The 20,184-nt window shown below is 43.7% G+C and overlaps 1 pseudogene; it reads left to right on the top strand.

Annotated features, from left to right (window-relative positions):
- The first annotated feature begins 3,830 nt into the window (after positions 1 to 3,830).
- Positions 3,831 to 20,143, top strand: LOC129095443 (collagen alpha-1(XVII) chain-like; annotated as a pseudogene).
- Positions 20,144 to 20,184: the final 41 nt, after the last annotated feature.

Genomic DNA, 20,184 nt, shown 5'->3' with positions numbered 1-20,184 from the left:
TTAGCCTGCTGTCAGAATAATGCTGCCTGTTAATGCCAAATGTCCTAGTCTACTGTCTACACACACACACACACACACACACACACACACACACACACACACACACACACACACACACACACACACACACACACACACACACACACACTCGTCTTGTCTTCCATTCATGTTGCAGCCTTTGAGCCGGGTTGTAACACTTGATATTCTTTTATCTGTATATTGGTGTTGCAACAATGAAAGCGTCTTTTTTAACTGTCAAATTCAAAAACGGAACCAGTCAGTAATGAAATGATGGATACTCTTTTATATCCTCTAGTTGTTCTGGTGCTGTTATGAGGTGAGATGTTTTTTAATCTCCTCTGTGGTGTGTGTCTCTCTGTTGAAGTCTCTTTGTGCAGCAGTGGATAATATCAGATGGTTGTTTCATCCACTTGAGGTCGTGTAGCTGTGATGCACTTCTCAGCTCCAGTGATAATGAATATAAATCTGGTGGGCGAGTCAGACCTCACTGCCACTGTAAAGCTCAAAGCATGTAAACAAAGTCACATCTACACAGGTCACCCTCTTAAAGAGATGGATTTATGGCTGCTGAATATTACTGCTGATGTTCAGAAGCATAATTGAGGAGTCTGCTGCTGAAACATGATCCCCATCCACAGCACTGCAGCACGTTTTTCTAAAGAGCAGGTAGAAGTTAATGAGCCGTTGTTTTGTCCATATTTTAAATGTTTTCACTTTTCATTTATAATGATGATATTGTACAGAGTCGAGGTCACATTATTTTATTGTTTATAACTCATGAAGCACTTATATTTACATGCATGTGATTATAGAAATGGAGAAAGGTGATTATAGGTAGAGTTGTGCAACACTCTGCCTGCCTTTATTACAGTGTTTTCTTCTGCCACTCAAAGAGCCCAGGGCTGTTCTTCTGTCTAAACAGAAGTTCCTCTCTGTTGGGACTTGTCCTCTGAAGCTGTGAGTCTCTGGTACTGCACGCCGTACTCCTTCAGCACCTGGACTTGGTACACTGCCATGTGCTGAACAGGACAGACTCATCGGCCTTTTCTGCTGGGAGACATCGGGGGAGGAATTATTTCTGAACAGATGATCTAAAAGGTAAGAACACTCACTACCTTCTGTTTGATAAAATCACTCAAACCCATTAGCAATCATTAGTAAGGACTGCACTAAGGTTTAAGGGTTCAGGTTGTTGCCACTTCAAAGTAATAACATGAGTCATAGCCGCCATAATTGATAAATAACGGTAATAACTATAATGACAGCAGCTTTTATAAACTGACTCTCTTAACTTGGAAAATGGCTAATTGCTTTTAAAGACAAGATAAGACCTTTATTGATCCATGAAATACATGCAATAACAATAAAAAGATGAAATGCACAAAAGTATATTCAGACCCACATAATAAGACATACAGTGAGGAGGTTAGGAATTTGATTAAATGCAAAAAGTGCTACAACGAATAATGCATTTGAGTGAATGGAATTGTGGGTAAAGTGCTTGTAGATAGTAGCATGAAGTACAGTTAATTGCTTTTAAAGCAGCAAAAACACAAAGTGTATGATATGTAGAAGATTAAAAAAACAGAATGTAAATCCCAACAGACATCGAGCTCACAGTAGTGCAGAGTAGTGCCAGCTGTGTGTGTGTGTGTGTGTGTGTGTGTGTGTGTGTGTGTGTGTGTGTGTGTGTGTGTGTGTGTGTGTGTGTGTGTGTGTGTGTGTGTGTGTGTGTGTGTGTGTGTGTGTGTGTGTGTGTGTGTGTGTGTGTGTGTGTGTGTGTGTGTGTGTGTGTGTGTGTGTGTGTGTGTGTGGGGGGGGGGCTGTTCGGTATTTGAGTGAGTGACATTGCTGGGGGCTTCACTCTGCCCTTTTCCAGATAAATACCCAGAACCCCCTGTCAGCTCAATGATGCTTTCAAGTTATCTCTAACAAGTTGACACAGGGCTCTACAGTAAGGCTTGCCCTGGGCAAGTAAAATGCTATGACAGGCTAGTAAATCTAAAATAACAATGACCCTTCTCTAAGTCCCAGCCCTGGAGTGCAGACTGTCCAATCACAGGGTGGCATGGTCCAGCTCTGACCATCACAGACCCATCAGTGGTTTCAGGCTGGTTTGGTGGCTCTGGAGCTCCTCATGTTAAATGTTGGGATAAAGTGATACTCTATGAAGGAGGTCGAAGGAGATATATATACGTTTCTATAATGTTAGTGGAGCTAACGTTATAGAAACGTATATATCTCCTTTCATCCAGATTATTCCTTCAGACCCTTCTGTCTGCTGCTCTCTGAAATCAATGTTTCCTATTTAAAAATTAGATATTTAATATGTATTCAGCGAGAGCAGTTAGTGACAGTGTGGTCTCCATGGTAACGTAGCTCTGTCAGCTTCTTCTCTTGAGCTGATGATGGTAGTAGCAAAGGAGTGAGCCTTCCTGCTTCTTTCTCATCTCTGTTGAGAGTTGCACATGCTCAGTAACGCTCTCACAAAGTAGACAAAGTCTATAAGCTGTAGTGCAAACTATCCTGAAAACATGATTTGAGTGGCGGATGTGGGTGAAGCTTCATATATGTATTACACAGATTGCCATAACTTTGAGATAAAGGTGGAGAAAACTAGGATGTTTTTTTCTCAAAAAACGTGGCTGGAGTGTTACAACAAGAACATACAAGAAATAAAACAATTTGTATAGAGGCAAGTAAAAATAGACTTTGGGCAAACAAATACACCCCGGGCCATGTCTCCTGCATATATTCAGTTAAAATGCCAACCCTTGTTCACATTAAATAGAACCATGTTTAACCGCTAGTCAGTGTAAGAGCAACACAGCATGTTGTTTATCTTAATGAACACTGAAAATATGATTTCAAAGCAAAAGCCACCTATGGAGTTAAATGATCTCCCTCATGTTTCACAAAAATACAATGATAAAATGAACAACATGTCTCCATATTCCACGGTAGTGTCTTTAAAGGCAGACTATGAAACGTTGTTCTGAATAACAGCCACTGCAGTGGAGAAGAGTGATAAAGTCAGGGAGATGCAATATCTACCTTCAGTGTTTTAACATTAGATAACATTAGCTGCTGGTCAGAATTGAAACCCAGTGAAACAGACGTTAGAGCGTCTGTAGCTCCTGTACTGTGACATATTTCACAATGAAACAGAATATGTGAGCGGTGAAGGGTTACACTGTAACGGGCTCTAACTTCTGTTACAGTGGAGCTTTAAGTAAAAATGATCACCTGCTTTGTAATATTAAGAAACCATTAGTCTTTAAAATACAAAGAAGTAACTCTGTAGCAGTGTCACACGTTATTTATCTAACTTTCTTCTGGAAGTCATTGTGTCAGTGTTCTGTATGCCTCTGCTCTGACGGAGTATGACATGGCTCCTGCGGTCAGTTCTACTTTCAGTCCGTGTATCTGGGCAGAGGTTTGATTCCTCCGGCTCTGAAACCTCACCTGTTTCAGCTGACGTTCTGAAGTGATCCGCCTTTTAGGTCCTTTTTGTTAAAGGAAAGCCACATTCATCAAGTGAGCAAGGAGCTACACCCTTACTATACAGCTGCAGGTGAACCCTTTACATCAATGGTATGTTGGATTCTATAGAAACATGCTACAAAGGAACGAAATATGAGCACACAAAATCAAAGTGTGTGTGTGTAATGGATTAGTAACTTTCCAGCTCTGCATAACTAAAATCTACTTTTTCACAGTTTTAGTCCGTCATATTTCACACGGTGTTGTAGTATTTTCCTCAGAAATCAAACGGTGTGTTTTTTGTTCTTTTCAACAGCTAACATTGGATGGACAATCTAATAACAGCCACGAGTGTCAGCTCTGCTGGAGGAGCTGGAGGAAGTGGCAGAGGTAAGAAAAATGCAGCTGCTGCTCTTTTTATTTGATATACTTCAAACGAGCTAAAAGAAGCTGTGTTACGCCAAATATCAGTGACAACAGTAGTTTAGAAGGTTGGTTCATTACAAACAGAGGAAAAAAAAGACCCGTCTCTGACATTTCTGCTTCAACATAATGAAGGTTAGTCAACCTCTCAGAACACGCTGTACTGTTCTTATATGAGGACAACAGTTCAGAGGACAACTGTTTACAGTGAACCAACTATTTACAGGCCACATGCTAGAAATGAAAAAAGAACATCAGTGTTCTTGTAATTGTATTTAATAATGTAATCTGTCCTTTCAAAGTGTTTTGGAAGCTTCTCTGAAAGCTTAGTGAGCCACCAATTATTTCACAGTAGAAGAAGTTGATCTACAGCAAAGCTACGCTGAGGACAAAGCTACTGGTTTACTAAAGCTGTAGAAAACATATGATACCATCTGCTCTTCTTTGCAGTAAACGCTGGTCAGTGTCATGTATCTGCAGGGTGATTGTTCTTTGGACTCAGATTCAGCCATGATGATGCTGTCGCTGTAAAACTACTACTTTCATTACATGTAGTGGCTGAATGTGAAAGTGGTCAGACCCCCAGAGACTCAGCTCTTAGCCTTGTTTCTAGACAGCAGGCAGCTGTATTCAGGGAAAATCTACCAAACCAACAGTACGCTACTTTACCAGCTAAAAGGAGACCAAAGCTAAGCTAAAAGATAAGATAAGATAAGATAAGATAAGATAATCCTTTATTAGTCCCGCAGCGGGGAAATTTACAAGAAGATTGGATATTGTTATTTAGCCAAAGTACAACTGCAGATGAATGCTGACATATCCTCGCTCTCATGTTAGCCATATCAAGTGAAAAAGTTGATCTTATTGTATGTCAGTGTTATGTTTACAGCTTGTGTTGCTGTGAACATAACGTTGGGGAGGCAAAGAAAAGTAGTAAAATGCTATTGTCATGTTTTTCCCTAGAGGGAGCTAGAGGCCTGACAAGCCTCGTTATGTCAGCTTCTCTTTTTTATTAGTCAAGAAATATGATGACCCTGGGCAGCAACAGCAGCTATGTTTTAAAAGTCATAAATCAATCTCAGAAAAAGTAGAAGGATTCCTATATTATTAGGCTTGTTCAGGCACACTACCAGATAAAGAAGTCAGAAAAGGTATTCACGTTATGGGTGAAATATGAACGTTGCCAGTGCAGGCTTGTAGTTGAAACTGGATTCAGGCAGTTAGTTATTAGCCATCGTCAGTATTTGATGAAAATGTGACCTTTTACCAAAGAATGTAAATGATCACTGTTACTGAGGTCGTTAATCTTCTCCTCCTCTCTGTTAATCTTATTTCTTTTCATGTAGGTAATCTTTTTCTGAGTGCAGGAGGGTCAGGTGAGCGAGCTGCATCAGGAGGCTCAGGCAGCACCATTCTGATCACATCCAGCAGCTCCTCTGGATCAGGAGGCCTCAGCATCTCAACTCTAGGAGCCTCCTCTGCTGGACCCTCAGGTGGAGGGAGGTCAGCAGCCTCTGGGGGCTCAGGGGGCTCAGGGGGCTCGGGGTTTAGGGCAGCTGGAGGAGTGTCCTCTGGCATGTCCTCTGGTGTTGGGAGCGGTGGTAGAGGAGGAACAAGGGAAGGCGGTCTAGGTGCTGTGACGGTTTTACCGGTGACGAAGGCCAGCTACGGTTCAGGAGGATCTGGGGAAGCCAAGAGAGGATTGTCCTCTGCTGTCACCTATTCACCTGTTCTTAAAGAGAGGAAGATAATGAGCACCAGCATGGCCGCTGCTGTCTCAGATGTCTTTTACGGTTAGTCGTAGGTCAGAGGTCAAGTCACTCACGCAGCTTTACTGAACTGTTTCTTGTGTGAATGACAGAAAACTGTAGGCTGATCCTGTCATTATTTGGTCACCACGTTTCAGAGAGCTCAAGCACGAACTCCTCTCCAGAGTACAACAGGAAGGAGTACGGTAAGGTTCTCCTGGATCTCTCAGTATGATCTGGAATGAGCACAAGAACTTAAACTGTCAATGATCTAGGTTTTTTTCTTTTAGGCTCTTCAAGTGCAACTTCAAGTAGTGCCACCAGGGGGAGAACTCAGAGCAGAGGTACACTGGCTGCTGTGTCACCATACACCTAACAGATAGTCCATAAACAATGCAGATCAATACAGGTCTGACCTTTACTTGACACTTTGTTATCAGAGCAATGTTCAATGACACTTTTTGTGGTTTCCGTAGAGAGTGAGATCAGAGCCAGGCTGCAGAGCGCTTCTCCTCCAGCAAGCTGTGAGTAGGACTCTTCACAGCCATGCATATCTACATGTGTGACCCTACAGAATGAGGTCATGAAGCAGCTGTGTGATATGTTGATATCTATTGACTGTCTGTTCAGTATTGTGTAAGCTTCCCTGGAGTGGAGACAGGCTGGTCCTCCCAACTGTCCCTGTGTGATGTTCCCTCTGCTGTGCAGGGACGGAGCTGGACGACGTGAAGCGGCTGCTGAGAGGAAAGCGCTCCACCGACACCAGCCCCACCCAGTCCCCTAACAACACGCTGCCCATCCCCAAGAAGGCCAGCGTGGACACTAGGACCATGTTAGAGAGCGCAGGTTCAACCAATCAGCTGTCATGTCTCCTGATGTTCATTAACATGTGGAATTCTTTATGAACCATGATATGGAGCTGTGAAGAACCATTGTTTAAAGTACACTCTCTATTGTGTCTTCAGTGTTTTTTTCTTTCTGTCTTCCCTTCTAGACCACTATGGCAGCATTTGGTCTGAAGGTGTGAGCAGTAGCTGCAGTTACAGCAACAACCCCAACAACCTGTCCTCCTCCTCCACCCTTTACCCGTCAGGTCGGTCATGTATCAGCAGTTAATAGCATCAGCTACCTGTAGCCAGGGGAACTATGTATATCACCACTCTCAGTAAGCTGATGCATGGTCAAACCTGAGCTAAGGGACTGTGAGTTTCTCTCAAAGTAAAGCATGTTTTGGTTTGTGAACTGGATTTAACTTGGTAAACTCACAGACTATGGTTTCCATAGGGACTATTTCTAAAGCAGACATTGTTTCACTGAAAAGGTCGGTACATAAAAGTCATAAAACTCTTGTGTGTTTGGGTGAACAGACCCTTTAAGGCCAAAAGGACCACTTTGTAGCCAGGCCTTATCAGCAGAACAAGAGGCTGCTGGTTCATGGGGTGCACTTATTTTATCCACCTGTGTGAGATATTAGTTAGTTGTTATACCTGAATTGGTGCTCTAAAGGTATAATATGCAGCAATTCTCACACACTATTTAATAATGCATGCAGGGCAGAATTAGGCCAATATCCACTAATAATAAAAAAAAAAGAAAAAAAAAGAAAGGACATCTATCTATCTAGTACCCGTCTTTAATCATCACCGAGCCCTGCAGTCCCATAGATATGCAGATGAGCAGCAGCTGAGCTCACAAACCTGCTCCACCAACACATCAGAGTTTCAGGAACACAACGCTCCAGCATTTAGACTCAACCACATTACAACACAGTTAAACAAAATGACACAGAGCTAAATGGAACGCTGTCAGGCTCTAAACCGACAGGACACCACCGCAGATCATTTGAGCATGGTTACTGATCGAACAATGAAAGAACCAGGACGGAGTAGACTGAGGCTACATCTACACTACTGCATGCTATAGGCTGAGAGACAGTGAGGGACAGTGAAGATGTATGGTTCCAACGTTTGACTTGTAGGACTTTATGTTTTAGTTCACTTTATTGATTTTAATACATTCAAATATGCCGATAAATATATTTGAAATAAATGGAGAGAGAGAGAGAGAGACAGTAACTTACCTGCTCATAGCAATTTATGTGAATGGTTGTTTGACAATAAACACAGATGAGTCTGTATTTGAGACTGATGAAGTCTTTTAGGAGCACACCTACAGGTTCTGTTGGTGTTTTCAACAGCTGCCGTCACCACTTCGGCTTCTATGGTAGCAATATATTAAACATGTTTAAAAGTGAATACAGTCCAACCTGTGAGTGTCTGTCCTGGTGTGTGACGTTCTGTACATGAACCCATCATCTAGTGACTTATGATACGACACATAAGACTGAGCTCTGTTCTGTGTTGTACAGGTGTTCAGAACAACCTGACCCTCAGCTCTTCCTCCATGAACAGTGGACCATCTGCTAGCAGCTCTGGTGATTCTCTTCCTGTCATGTCACATCTCACTGGGACTTCACATCCTGACTTTGGCCCTGACAGGAGATAAATGTGTTGTTTTTCTGTCTGTCTCAGGTCCTGTGTATGGTGTTCAGAACAACCTGGCCAGTACCTGTCCTATGGTCCTCTCTCCAACTGGAACCAACACACAAATAGGTGAAGCAGTGATGTTAAGAACAAACTTGTCCATGGATGTTCTTTGAATCTGTTCAAAAGAACAGCTTTTCTGTGTTATGACCTTGAAGTTCCAATGAGGAAACCTTACAGTTAATGTAAAAGAGGCTGTGTGCTTTCTTAGGATTCATGAATCACTGTCTGAATGAGCGTGCTTGTCTCCACACAGTCTATGGTGTGCAGAAAAATGTGTCTGGCATTGGAATCAGCACGACTACAGGTGAGCTGTTGTTACATTTGATTGTGAAACAAAGTGAGTTACTGTCTTTTGTCAGACTGTACCAGCCCTTACAGCACACACTGAAGGTGTTGTCTGCGTCCCACAGTGAGACCCAGCAGTCCCGTTTATGACGAATCCTCAGGCAAAGACTTTAAGTTTGTGCTGATAGAGAAGGAGAACGTTCCTGTGAAGAAGGAGACGGAGCGGCTGGTGATGACCAAAGACACTGGGAAGCAGTTTATGTCTGCTCCACCTGCTCAAGCTTCCGGTAATACTAAATACTACCAAGTACTGCTGCTTATACTACTAACACTGATATACTGACTCCACTGCCTCCACTGCTTTCACATGTGTGCACATTTCCTACGTATGGTCAGTGTTGTTGTAACTGTTGTGTCTTGTAGCTGTCTACGCTGGAGACTCCCTACAGAGAGAGAAACAGGGGCTGTCATCCAGCACAGCGGACGGAGGAACAGCTGCTAAATGTAGGCTGACGTACAGCTAAACGTCATGGGCTTTTACATTCGTAACATACATCTTAATCCTTGTTCACTGTGTCCTTTTTGGCTGTTTTCTTTTTTTTCTTTTTAAAGCTGCAACCCTAAAAGTTGCCACGAAAGACAAAGCCACCTATGCAGGTATATAGTCCCATTTTCACTATTCCCCTTTACTATAATCTGTTGTATACACAAGTTACTCCACCAAAAACTAGATTCACAACAAGATAGCTAAAGTAGGCTTTAAATTATTAAGTAGGAAGAATTTGAAAGCGTCATGTGAATAAATGTCTCTTAAATGTTTTTGTTTCTCAGAGATCGGTAAAGACGAGTCCGGCTTCAGCTTCTGCTCCTGCTGCAGCTGGTGGAAGTGGCTGCTGGGCCTCCTGCTCAGCCTGCTCCTCCTCCTAGGCCTCCTATTTGGACTCATTGCTTTGGGTAGACATTCATCCTAGCAGCATGTTATTTACCTTCACCAGGGTCACTGAAGGTCATCTGCACTCATCATCTTCTCTCTGGTTTTACAGGTGAACAGGTGAAACGGCTACAGAACCGCGTTGATGCTCTTGAAGCCATCACTGGCACTGAGTCAGCCAGGTCCAGCCGTCTGTCGGCCTCCTCTGGCATCAACATCATCGACCCGCTGGACTCCTCATACATCGGCAGCAGTTCTTCCGGGTCCACCCTGACCCGCTCTGACAACGGAATCAACCTGGGGGCCGGGGGAGGGGCAGGGAGCGGACCGGGACCGGACAGCATCACCCTGCAGAGAGCTGTTCAGCAGCTGGTCAGGGCTGAACTCCGCTCGGATGCTGTGAGAGGTACGTGGAATATAGCACATGGATGAGTTATCTTCACATAAGCTCATAAATCACCACATTCATCAGTAAAACAACTTCCTCTATGCTTACATTTGATTGATCCTGACTTGTTTCTACAACCAGATACACTCGCATACTCACTCAAAGGGGAGAGAGGAGAACCAGGACCTAAAGGCATGTTTGTACAAATCATTAAATCATTTGGAAACTGATATTTCTTGGTATCCTACTAAAGCTGTTTCTTTACAGGTGATCCAGGGCTGCTAGGACAAAAAGGTGAGGAACAGTCCTGCATATGTATCCAAAATGTTATGAATACCAAACGTCAGCAGAAAGCTGTGTAACAGCTATGAATGTGTCTTTTGCAGGTGATGGCGGATTTCCTGGCCTGCCAGGTGAGACTGAGAACAAATGTGTAGTTGATGTTTCCTTCCTACAGAGGTGACAAACTCACTGCCGATTCCTTCTGCCCTCATATATCCTGTTTCTTTAGGCCCCCCTGGGCCGACGGGACACCCAGGTCTGAATGGACCCAGAGGACCACAGGGAAGTGCAGGTAGAGTGAAGTTTACACCATTGTCTTTTGTTCTTTGAGGACAAGCCGACAGTAAGAAGAGTGAGAGAGAGAGTGAGTCCCTCCTCCTTTGTGAACAGGTGAATCAGGTTCTGAAGGACCACCAGGTCAGAGGGGCCGGGACGGGCCGATGGGCCCCCGTGGAGAGGCCGGACCAGCAGGCTTTGGAGAGAAAGGAGACAGAGGTACAAGATGCTTATGTCACCTACTTTGAATCATTGAAAGTTATTCATGATTGTGTTCAGTCTTTAAGAATGAAACCTGGTTTTAACAGGAACTCAAGGCGAGGCAGGACGTCCAGGTCCTGCTGGTGCTGCTGGTCCTGTGGGGCCAAAAGGTAAAATCAAAAGTCATGGTGGAGTTATGGGCCAGATTGGATCACATCGAAAAGACCACACCAGTGTTTTTGCATATTTTCGCCCATGTACACGTTAACAGATCCCAAAATCAGAGACCAATATGATTTCCTCGTTTGATTTAGGTGCCATGGGAGAGCAGGGTACCTCAGCAAGCCCCGGTAAAGACTAAAGAATGAATTACCGTTTTTGTCTGTTGTTTCCTATTGATTGGCAGTCATGTATTAAATCTGTAATCATTTGTTTCAGGTGCTCCAGGTCCAAAGGGTTATCAGGGTGAAGCAGGAGCACCAGGAGCTAAAGGTACCTTTTAGAGTTTATCTTCGTTTCACATTCCATCAAAATGAATATAACTGATAATGACGTGAAACTAAAGACCAAAATATAACGAAAGGGTTAAGTTCTTGTGTCTTAGCAGAACAACGACTGATAAGTTTGTTGCAGAATTAAGCAATGATATTACGTAAAGATATCTCAGTAAGAGTTCAGACCAACTTTCTTAGAGATTCATTTTTAATACAGGTGATCGAGGAAAACCAGGCCTGACAGGAACCAAAGGAGAACCGGGAGAGAGGGGATCACGTGGTGCAGAAGGTGAGTTCTAGAATAGAACGTACATATCAAGAACCACATGAACAATACGTTGTCATCACAGCAGCTAAAGTCAGTGACCTGTCCTGTTTATTGTTCTTCATCTCTAAATTAATATCTTAACTGTAAGTAGACCTCAACAGGTTGCTAGGTATTACCTAACATTTTGTATTTGTGTAATTTATTCTTTTAAATATATGATAAGAAATAACAATAATAAGGTTAGTTTAGACAGTCTGACAAATCTAAGTTGCAAACCTTCAAATAAGTTTTTTATTGGTTAGAAAATTGTTTAAGATTTTTATGTTTCTTGTCTTCATGGTTAAAGGTGAACCTGGACAACCTGGACCAGAAGGACCTGCTGGACCAAAGGGATCTAAAGGAATTGCAGGTGAGGAAAAAGCTTCAGAAGAGTAGAAAAATACATTAACAAGATGTCTAGATTAGAGGGGGATAATGAGAACTGCATCAAACCTCATCACCCCTGAGTTTGTTCTGTAGAAGCCAGCATTCTCTCATGGCTGCCAGAGAAACATCCCAGATCATCTAGAGTTGTTGTTGAGGTAAAGACTGCTCTGTAATCCAGAGTCTTTACTCAGGTGACACAGGTTCCATGGGGCTTCCTGGAGTGAGGGGACCGCCTGGACTTCCTGGAGATGTTGGTCCCCCAGGTAGGCTACTACCACCACACAGCAGCATGGCAGTATGCACAGTTATCATGTGATCTATTGTGTTTCTCAGATATTGTCTGAAGATCAGCGATGGCTTATTTTCAATACTGTACTGAAATGAAAATGATCTTTTATGCAAAAACAAGAAACCTAACTACTAAAACTTTTGTTTACTTTCTAATGAGAGTGGAAGGTAGGTTGTTCAAATAAAAAAAAAAGTTATGTTTTTTATTATTGAGGTTCAAATGCTGACTGCATGAGGGGCTGTGTTGGACAAACTTTAATGGGGTTAGAGGAAAAGTTGGGAAATCTCTAAAGTTAATATAATTCATCCTCTGGGGACCATGAATTTCTGTACAAAATGTTGTGAAAATCCATTCAAATATTTGGAGATATTTCAGTCTGGACCAAAGTGGTGGAGCAACTCGTTGATTAGCATCATTAGAATGCCTTAAGAAAGCTTTCATACACTCTTTACTTCTAAACGCCTGTTTGTGAGTATTGATTCAAGTTGTGTAAATAGCTGTCAACTTTTCTTGCCAAAGTTCCCTGAAATTAAGGACTTTGTTGAACTATTGATATACTGTATGCCTGTAAATACTGTAAATAACGTAAAGTTTGATCATGTAATCAAACATTTGTCTGACTTTCAGGTGAACCCGGATCACCTGGTAAAGTCATCGCTCCGAGTAAGAACCTCGACAATATTTGTTCCAATTAGACATCTAAACGTCAGGGAAACACTAAGTCTAAGATGTAAGTGGTGTTTGACTCTGGTTTTTTGTTTCTAGTTGGCTCCAATACTGTGGCCATCCCAGGACCACCAGGGCCTGCTGGGCCTCCAGGTTCTCCTGGAACCCATGGTCTGTCTGGACCCAGTGGCCCTGCTGGTGTTCCAGGACAACCTGGTAAACCCAAACTGGATTAGTCCAAAATGGACTGATGGATGTGATGATTGTTGATACATATTGAAGTTTTTTTTTCTGTGATGGTACATTGATATCATAACGTAGGATCTAAGGGAGAACAAGGAGAAAAAGGAGAAAAGGGAGAGCAAGGAAAACCTGGTGCGCCTGGTAGCACCGTGAGTTCAGAAACTGCCAGTGAGTCCTCTCTAGTTCTATGATTCTTTATTTGGCATCATGTGGTGGTGGAATCAAGAACAACAGTGTGGCAGACCATAATACACACACCTACCCTCCCTATGCTTTCAAACAGGACCTTCTTCAGCGGTTGGACAGCCCGGCCCACCAGGACCTCCAGGGCTTCCTGGAGCACCTGGTCCTCAAGGCCCTGCTGGTATGTCAAAAGCTATTTGTAACATTTTCAGGACACTTTTAAATGAATTAAAATAAGTGCTTGGATCAAACTAATAATCATACGAATGCTGCTGGAACTCTTGTTTAGGAGAAACTAAACAGGGTCCTCCAGGACGCAGAGGTCCTGCCGGAGAGCCAGGTAAACAAGTATCTCGCATTACACAGATATACAAAAACAGATCATCATCATGCAGGATGATTAAAGCAGTGCCAGAATAAAAAGTGATATTTTTCCTTTTGTCCAGGAGTTGGTTTACTTGGACCTCGAGGAGAGAGAGGAGAACCTGGCAGCTTTGTGCCTACGTCAGGTTGGTGAAAGAAGAAAAATGAAATCAAGAAACCTGTCATATTCAGCTTCTGCTGTCTCTGCTTGACATCTTTCATGTGTTCTTCCCTGGTTTGCCTTAGAAACCTTTTTTGCTGGACCACCGGGACCCCCAGGCCCGCAGGGTTCAGCAGGTACGTTTGACCAATCAGATGCTTCTCTTACAGAACAGTTCAGAGGACTGTATGTATAATGGATTCATGCATACTAAATTGTACAGGTGTATGTGGCAGCTATCGGGTCAAGATGAATTAGCATTCTTCTTTAGAATAGTTGAGAACTGCTGGTTCACAGAAATGTTCTTTCACCTCATTGTCCTTAGGCACTGGAGGACCTCAGGGTTACCAAGGTAAGAAGATTGAGAGCCTTTGCATACATCATGTTGTTTAGAAACTACAAACATTTAATAGAAACATGTCTGAATGTAATGATGATTGTTTCAGGTGAACCAGGTCAACCAGGTCTTCCAGGGAGTCCAGGGGAACCGGGTGTTGGTATGTGGACCACTTTTAGATTAGGCTTCATCTATGGGTGGGGTTTAGTTGTTATGGAGGGATTCAAGAGTCAATGATGAAGCTTCAAGTTCTTTTACCAGATGTTAAATCAGTGTTTTGGTTTTCATGTCAGGTTTCCCAGGTCAGCCTGGACCCAGGGGGCCTCAGGGTCCACCAGGCCCAGAGGGGCCACAAGGACCTAACGGTAAACTCAGCCAACGTTCTGATCCTCTCTTGCAGACCTGTTACAAACTCTCTTCTTTTGTTTGTGTGTTGTTATAGAACATTGAACCATAGTGAACTGTTAAACACAAACACTTTCTGTTTGTCATTCCCTGTATTTTCCTATAAAACCAATCTGTTAAGTTAGTCTGCAACAACACACAGTTAAGTTGCAGACTCAAGAGAACCGCTCTTTAAGCTAACGAGAACTGAAACTGCAGTTCAAGTTAAGACAACTAAAGACTGAGGCAAAGCACACAGACGAGACGACGAAGCTGGAAACGGAGAGGTTGTTTAGTACAAAAAGGAGAAAATAAAGGAACAGAAAAGGCTGTGTCTGGTGCCAGCTGTTATATAGACTCCGCCCACAGCTTCACACAGATTCCCTCAATCAACAGTCAGGGAGCAGCACCTAGAACACCAAGACGTAGAACAGACACACAATGACTTGTAACACTGTTCCTTGCAGGCGATGCAGGAGTCCATCCTAAATATCATATCAAATCATATTATGATGACAATCTCCAACATTGTTGTGCTTTTAGAACAAGTAGCAACAATGGTTGACGAAAACACACCTGTCAATCATGCCAACATGCCCCAAAGGAAATGTCTTTCTGTTTATCTGTTGGATTATTAGAAATTACAAATTAAATTATTGATATTGATAAAATCATTAATATCAATCAGATTATTAACATATATTAATAATAACAGGACACCACCACCTAGCAAGGGGCGAGGGGAGTGTGTGTGTGTTGGTGTAGGAGAGAGAAAGAGAGAAATCAAGATTATTTAAAGGGCGAATGAGACACACAATGGAGGCCGAGCTGAACACATCATTTTAGTCTTTTTCTACATGACATCATTTTGATGTTGTACCAGGTTCAGGCTCTCTCAGTCCTGGAGCCCCTGGACCACCTGGACCACCTGGATCACCTGGAAGAGATGGTAGTGGATCAGCTGATGTGGGCCAGTACATTACAGAGTACCTTCAGAGTAAGCTATGCATTTTATTTACTTTGGTTCATGTACTGTTACTCTGTGATCCAATAAATGAGGTAACATTGTCTTGACATGCCGGAGGTGACATCAGGCAGTACCTGGCTGGACCTCCTGGTCCTCCTGGGGCCCCGGGGATTGCAGGGGACAGACACACACAGACACAGACACACACACACACACACACACACACACACACACACACACACACACACACACACACACACACACACACACACACACACACACACACACACACACACACACACACACACACACACACACAGACACACACACACACACACACAGACACACACACACACACACACACACACACACACACACACACACACACACACACACACACACACACACACACACACACACACACACACACACAGACACACAGACCATTGAGCATACAGACAGACACACAGACCATTGAGCACACAGAAGTACAGGCCTCAGTATTTTCTGACTAAAATGAACATGACTTTGGTTCCTCAAAAATAATAACCAATTTGCTCATCTCCTGCCAGTCTATGTATTGTGTAGGCTTCACCCTCTAGCATGCACAGTTGTAAAGTTTTTTTTGCGCACTAGTGCCCTGCACAAGCCTCTAACATCGAAATGGAACAGGCGTGCGACCATAGTCCTGCTCCCATTTCTTCTTCAGCATCAAGCAGTCAACAAGTGAAGAAGTAAAGAAGATGAGGAGGTCCATGGGAGTCTGTCCTTGTAAGCACTGCTAGATCGGCTACTTCCTCCTGTCGGACCTTCATCCCAGCTGCGAAGGCTGCCTCTGCACTGTCCACACCGGGCTAGCTAGCGGTTACCTCAGAGGTCACTAGCCAATACTAGTGGAGGCCTTCACTGCTTTTCATGTTGAAGGGGGTAGACCGTCCGGATACCTTAACGGTGTACAAACTGGACATCACCACCGAGTCTTGCCAAACCTCCTGGATGAGGACCGCGGTGATGCTCTCCTTCCTGCACTGGAGGCTGATGATGATGAGGCTGTCTCCATCCCCACTGCAGTCAGGAGCCCTGCAGCAGAGGCTTTCATGCATAATTTGCCCACAGATAAGGCACTTTCTCAGGACCTGCTGGGCATCATTAAAAAAAGAGACATTGCGATGCCGGCAGAAAAACCTGCACATGTTCACTGTCTCTGAGAATACCATGGCTCAGCGGCACGAAGCCGCCGAGGAAGCGGAGAGGGGGAGGAAACACATGCTCATCCAGGAGGGGGGGGGACAAGGGGCTTTATTCTCCCCATTTTCTCACACCAAAGAAAAGAGGCCGGATGATTTTGGACCTGTCTCTGTTCAGCATGTGAGTTATGAAGCAGTCATTTCGTATGCTGACAATCAGATGCATTAAAGTGTGTGGGCCCCGGTGATTGGTTCACTTCCATCAACGTGAAAGATGCCTATTTTCACATTATTGTCATTCCCAAGCACAGATACTTCCTATGATTCTCCCTCCGGAGAATACAATACCAGTCCAACCGGCTGCCTTGTGGCCAGTCTCTGACTCTGCACAGTTTCTTTAAGTTTATTGACACAGCGTTTGAGCCTTTAGATAGGAAAGGGATCAGGACTTTGTCCTAATTAGACGACCTAATCCTTATGTCCAGTGGAAGTCATACAGCACCTGCAAACAGTCTTCCCTGACTCAATGATTGTTAAATGTGGTTGACGGCAGATGAAGCGTTGCCGATCTGGCGCTTTTATGCACATATGAAATGGTGCACCTCTAATCTGATCATCACTGATAAGTGTACTGCATGGGGACCATTATGGAACATGATCAAAGTCCAAAACTTCTGCAGTGGCAGTGCTGTGTGAAGAGAATGTAGCTTCTTTTGTTTCACGGCGTTAACCATGGTACTGTCTGTGCCTCCCTTCTGCGTGGCATTTACTGTTTGTGAGCTGGTGTACATTGTCTGCTTTAGACCTTGGTGTCACAGTGGGATATAGACCACACAGCTTTACCCTTAACCCAACAGCCAACACGCTTAGAGGGCCAAGCCTATACTATATAGAACCTTAATTACGCACAGTAACTGGAGATTCTAAGAGTCAGCAGAACTACAGTCGCACAGCTGTTATAAGTGTGGACGTAATGACTGGGCCTGCTCTGGGAAGAAGCCAATAGTGACGCAGTAATATGAATCCCACTGCTTTTCTTGGCAATACCAGCCCTGGGAAGCATTCCACCGCTGGGAATGGCCAGGTGTCCATGCTCACCAAGGTACCAGTAACCTGGTTTGTTGGGGTCCTATGCCCTGACCAATGGACTATCCTGGCCTGAACTACTTGAGGTCAAGACCGAACCTTAACCATCATCTCTGCCTCAACCAGCTACGCAGGGTGGGCCTTGGCTAAAAATGAAGTGGGAGTGATTATTACGTAATAGAATCTGGAGTTACAATACGTAACTAACACCATTGCTTGAAAACGTGTTTCTATGTGTGAGTGTGTGGGTGTGTGGGTGGTGACTTCATGAAGTGGAGGGTCTGGTCTGCTACAGAATCTTTACTCAACAAGGTGGTTCTGATTATGTCAACTTCTTAAGGAGACCAGACAGGCAGATCCATTTTTTGCTCTCCAAACATCTAAATCATGAATCCTTGCTGTATTGTTGGATATTGCTACTTACCCGCCTTCCCTCCACTGAACTCTACTGTCCTCCACATGCAGATGTCCCGAGAGACTCTGAACGTCTAGTGCAGGGACCTCCGGGACCTCCTGGACTTCCAGGAATGCCTGGACCCAGCCAGTCGGTTGGTTCTCGTGAAAATGTTATGGATGTGGTGGAGTACATCAAATGTAAGTGGATATGAGCTTTATGTGCTTTTATAATTAAAGTAAATTTCTCGCACAGGGTCTTAAAGTGTAAAGACACAGCCGCTAAAATGGAGCGTTTCAGACAGAGCAATGCAGCCATATCCAGAAGACAGTATGAATCCTATAAGTGTTCTCTTGGGTTGATTGAAACCTGTAGCTTCACAGAGTTCTGTCCTTTGCAGCCCGCGGCCTTCTGCAGGACATCGTGAGGGAATACAGTCGTGTTTTCCAAGGACCTCCAGGACCGCCTGGCCCCTCAGGTCCCCCTGGTTACGGCCGGTGGTTTGGTTCCCATGAAAACGCCACCGATCTATTGGAATACATCAACTGTGAGCAACTGTGACGTTAACTCCAAATCTACAATAAAGCACAAGAGGTAGAAGTTCTGGTTGACACTTCTCCTCACCTTGTGTCCTCCAGCTCACGGTCTGCTGCGTGACTCTGACCGGAACCAGAATGAACAGGCCATCCAAGGGCCGCCGGGACCCCCTGGCCCTCCAGGTCACCCTGGCCCCCTCACAAATGTCACTGATTTAGTGGAATACATCAAAAGTAAAGACGCATTTACAGAATAAAAGTAACAAAGACGAAGGATGAAGTAGCTGAGAGATTTGAGAACAACTGAATTTGTCCTCCACAGCACATGGAGCCATTGTGGGGCGCCCGGGAAGACCAGGACACAAAGGGGAAGCGGGATACCCGGGGCCCAAAGGAGAGAGAGGTAGATCTAAGTCTAGAATGAGAAATCTAATGGATTGTACTGTTAATAGTTGATACACAGTGGATGCAGTGCTATAGTGTTCAATGCAGTATTTTAGTATGCTATCTGCTTTACAGTTATTTAGACTGTATTATTATATTATTATAATATATATAATAGTACTCTACCATTCTAGTACCGTGACAGCTTGTAATAACTATTAGTTGTTGTTGTTGTTGTATAAAGTAATCTACTCTGTCTGTGTGGACACAGGTGAACACGGCCTACCTGGGCTAGAAGGACACAAGGGAGAGAAAGGTGATAGAGGTCAGTTTTCAGCTGGATTTGATGGTTGATGGTTTTGACTCCTCAATTCTTCTAAATTTAATTGTGTATTCGTAGTTAGATCATCACAGCTCCCTCATGACCAATAATATCCATACAATACTGACCAGTGGAACCATTGGACATTTAATTATGACACTTTTATGTACTTGAATTGACAGAATCCAGCTTCATAAATGATAGTTACATTACTCTACTATTTAGAAACAGAAGAGTTTGGTCATGCAGTTTAATCTCTAAAACTAAATCTGCTTCATTAGATTTTATTGTATAGAGTAGAAACAGTTTGACAGATATCTCTCTCCAGGTCTGTCTTCAAACAGTTCTGATAAATCTCCTTCTGGTGCTCTGAATGATAGTGATGGAGACCAGCATCCACAGTCCCAGCAGAGTTAAAAGGAGATGACTCAGTAGATCTGAGGCTCACGTTAGCTGGATGAACTGAACAGCTCCACAAGGAAACAGTCTGGGGGATTTCACCGAGACCAACTAGATGTGTCTAGCTCAGGCTGCTGAAGACTCTTTTTAGAAAGCATTTCTTCTGCATCACTTGCATTGGAGGTCTGTTGTTTAGGGATCTCTTAATGTTCAGTATGAGTGATAGCAGCCTGGCGTTCATACGAGCAGCTGGCTATTGTTTTAAGACAGAGCTGAAGAATGGTAAACCTTTCCTTTGAGGTGGCTGCTCTGAGTGCTCTGCTACACTGCACAGGAGGCCGTTTACATGCAGGAAGGAGCTAATCCTGCTGCTTATAATGATGACCCAACAATCAGAGCATTAATCCACCTGTGTGATGTTTTTCAGGAGAATTCCCTCTGATGACTCACAGGAGGGACGCTGTGTTTTAAGGTCCCGTTACTGAGTGATGGAGCCTCAAGAGAAACCTGTT

This window comes from Anoplopoma fimbria, chromosome 9, assembly GCF_027596085.1.
Source record: "Anoplopoma fimbria isolate UVic2021 breed Golden Eagle Sablefish chromosome 9, Afim_UVic_2022, whole genome shotgun sequence".
Classification (NCBI taxonomy): Eukaryota; Metazoa; Chordata; class Actinopteri; order Perciformes; family Anoplopomatidae; genus Anoplopoma; species Anoplopoma fimbria.
Note: the sequence above shows the minus strand (reverse complement) of the source record. Positions and strands in the feature narration are given on the sequence as shown.